Genomic DNA, 4,045 nt, shown 5'->3' with positions numbered 1-4,045 from the left:
AGGTGACGGAAGCTCCCAACCTCTCCTTTTTTTCTTTTTTCTTTTTTTTTATTCTGGGCCAGCTTTAGCTCTGAGGCTCCAGCTCTTAGGCCTCCGCTGCTGAAAGTAGGTATCTGGTTTGTTTCGGTTCGAAACAATGTATAACTCCAGCTCTGACTCCAGCTCTGAGATCCCAGCTCGCTGAAAGCTGGTTTCTGGCGTTTTTTTTTAGCTTCTATGTTTGTTACAATGTTCAAACTGCAGGCTCAGAGGCCTGCAAGGCAGGAGGGGAACGTTGGCTTCCTCTGTCACTGAAGCAAGCAAGCCTCCTGTTTCGCTTCAGCTGCCTGCCTGCCGGCCGCCATCTTGATTGGCAGTTAATTTGCATATCTTGCTGATTAGCCAATGGGAAGGGTAGCGAAGTTATGGTTAATTACCATGTTTCTCTATTATTAGATAGGATGCCCTTCTCCACCTCACCCCAACAGCCCTCCCCCGAGCAGTCACCACACTATTGTCCATGGCCATGAGTTCTTTCTCTTTTTTTCTTTTTTTCTCAATCCCTCCACCCTGCCTTACATAGCCTCCCACCCAGCTGGTGTCAGCACACTCTCTATCTATGAGTCTGTCTCTGTTTTGCTTGTTAGTTCATTTTGTTCAATAGATTCCACATCTAAGTGAAACCATGGTACTTGCTTTCACTCTGGCTTATTTCACTTAGTATAATGCTCTCCAGGTCCATTCATACTGGTTTTTTTTAATGGCCACATAGTAGTCCCTTGTGTAAATGTGCCACAACTTCTTAATTCACTCAGCTACTGATAAGCAGTAGGGCCAACTCCAAATCTTGGCTATTATAAATAACACTCCAATGAACATACAGTGATTCAGGTTTTTACAAATAAATTTCCAGAATGGAATCACTGGGCCATAAGGCAGTTCCATTTTTAATTTTTTAGGAAACTCAATACTGTTTTCCATAATGGCTGCACCAATTACAATCCCTCCAACAGTGCACAAAGGTTCCTTTTATCCATATCCTCATCAACACTTGCTGTTTGCTGATTTATTGATGGTAGTCATTCTGAAGATATAATCTGCAAATTTAGAAACACAAACATTGGAAGATTTGGCAGATGAAATTATGAATTACTTTTCATTGAATGTTTTAAAAATAAATAAAAACAACTTTTGTTGGAATCAGTGAACAGAGCAAGGTTTATTTCCAGCAGATTAAAAAGCCAAGTGCTATTTTCTACAAAATGAAATAGACTAACTCATATATCAGATTCACTTGGCATTTTTTATACGGAAAATAACAGCAACAAAGACTTCCATGAGACCAATTAATTTCTCTTTAGCTTTGTAGAAAGGCACCTAACTCATCTGTCTGTGTGCAAGCAAATGTATTTTCCATTGTTCTGTGCCAGGATGCTATTAAACATTTCCACCCTGTCAGTTACTCTTCATTATATTGACAAGAAAACAATACAGCACAAAAGCTAAATAAAAGTCATTTCTCTAATGAAACTGTACAATGGTGGTTCATTTATAATTTAGTGGTCCTGATAATAAAGGGATATTTTTTCTTTTTCACCTAGTTTTTTATAAATAATTTTCTTTAGTATTAGTTATAAATATAATGAATATATCTATATAAGAATGTTTGTAGGTCTTACAGTGTCTATTCCGCCAGGTTGAATAATGGGAAACACCCTTGTCATCTGTAATACCCTTCAAATAAAAAGATGAATAATGAGTAATCTTCAATAAAATAATAGCAAAGTGAATCAAGCAATATATAAAAATAATTATATTGATAACACATACTTGATAAAGAATTAATATTCAAAATATACAAGTAATTCATACAAATAACCAAATTGAAAAAGTATACTATGAATACTCTATTCTGACACACTTATCAGTAAATTATTAAGTTCCATATTCTTCCAATTCTCTTCCTTTTTCTCTGCTGTTCATTCTCACCTTTGTTTCTTCTTCCCCATCTCTTTGACAGGTCAAGTTAGCATGAGCAAGAGCTCAGACCTCAGACTTATTAGCTCTCCTACATTTTCCCCTTTGACTTAAATAATTTTATTTCTCTATAGCACACCATTGCCTTACCTTTGTTCATGTATATCCAATAGCATCCTCAACAACTTCACTTTTATCATTACTAAATGCAATTTCTTCTGTTTTTGCTCTCAATTAAAGAAAAGTTGAGCTGTTATAACCAAAACTATGGAGCCATCCTTGTTTCCAATCTTTATCTCAAATTCTACATTAAATCTGTTAACAAATCCTGTGAGCATTAGCTTCAAAATATGCTCAGAATATGAATACTTTTCACCCCTTGTACTTCTACCACTCATGTCCAAGCCATCATCCTGTCTCTTCTGAATTACTATTAAAACTTTTTCATCTTCCTAATTTTGTCCTTGACCTCATTCATTCGATGAACAATTTATCACAGTAGCCAAAGTATTTTTTATTAAAACAAAATTAAATTACATCAGTTATTCCTCTGATCAAAAATCTACATTGCCTCCCAATCTTACCCAAAATAACATCCAAAACATTTTATGATGCCCTACAAAGCTATATAAAATCTCGTCCTATCATCTCTGTAACCTCACTTTCTAATGCTCTCTTGTTGTTCACTTTTCTCTAGTCCCCGACTCTGTATTGGTTTCAATTCCTTGTCTCAAGTCCCTAGTGCTTTACTAGTGTTTCCTGGGGTTACATTCCAAATAAACTAACTGCACTAGAATTCATATCCAAACAGTTAATTTAAGAGAAATTAAGCTAAGACTTTTGTTAGGAAGCAAACCTTAGGATTATCTTCTGATTGGATCATCTGTTACCCAAAGTGACCAGGATAACCGTATTGCTGCTGGTAAGATGAATGTGAACAATCCTGACATGTTATGTCATCAAAATTGCTAAGGTTTTACCTATAGTGAATTGGGGTGATATAGCAGTAGAAGCCGACTTTAGTTCATACAGTAGCTCTAGCATTTGAGAGGTTTAATGGTGGTTTTGTTGACTACTGTTAATTGCCACTGAAACTCTGAAAGAGCAAAATTATAGGCTCAGGTTAGCCAACTCTCAACTCTTGTATAAAAGTGTGAATTTAAAGATACACATTTCCTGCAACTGGATGGTAGCTTGCACTGAAAGCCAAGCGTAGGACGGGATAGTTGCAGGGTTACACAAAGATAGCTGAATGCACAGTCCCAGGAAGCTTCTGATGTGGGAGTCAGGACCTGCTCGGGAAGGACGGGACCCTGAGGGATGGAAATAGGGGGGAATGTGCTTGAGCACCAGAGGCATACAGCTTCTCCTGAGCTCTCTGAGATGGCAGGGCTGGCTCCTCTTCCTGGCTCGGGGTTAGCAGCCTTCTCGTGCCTGGAGATCCTGAAGAGTCCTTACCTGTGGCGCTTCCTCTCAACCTCATGCTTGCCATCATCAAAGCTTTCTACTTGCATTTTTTAATGCAATAATTGAGGTCAAGTCTCAGTATGTCTTGGTCTGAAAGCTCTATTCCTGCTACAGGAAGGGCATTATTTCCTAAAGTACTAAAGGAACTGGCTAATATGAATGGATAGAATTAGGAGAAGAGCTTAAGAATTACTCTAGAGTTTGCAGAAGCTGGTGGTAGGATTAATAATAGGGATTTGATTGACAGGGGGACGCTTCTGTAACTTGGAGTTTGATGTCCTGACAAGTGCCAGTACACTGCAGAAATGGATCATTAAAGCTTAAAGGAAATGAGAGAATATTAAAAATGAAGTGGAGATGACAGAACTGCCTGAGAAGAATATTGACAAATGGATAAAAAGTTGCAGACTTAAGCATGTTAAAATTAGTTACATAACAACAGAGAACCCCCAGCTGACCTTGTTTCCTGGGAGGCTCAGAGATTCTGTCTTCACTAGCAACGAGGAATGTGCTAGAGAGAAGGCTCCTGGCGTTGTTGAGCATCTCAGTGTAGGCCTCCGTAGGCCTAGGTGGAAAGCGGCAAAGTCTGCTATGGGAATAGTTTCTTTGTATCACTAAGAAT

The sequence above is a fragment of the Myotis brandtii genome, unplaced genomic scaffold, assembly GCF_000412655.1.
Source record: "Myotis brandtii unplaced genomic scaffold, ASM41265v1 scaffold615, whole genome shotgun sequence".
Classification (NCBI taxonomy): Eukaryota; Metazoa; Chordata; class Mammalia; order Chiroptera; family Vespertilionidae; genus Myotis; species Myotis brandtii.
The sequence above is the reverse complement of the archived record's forward strand: the minus strand, read 5'-3'. Positions refer to the sequence as shown.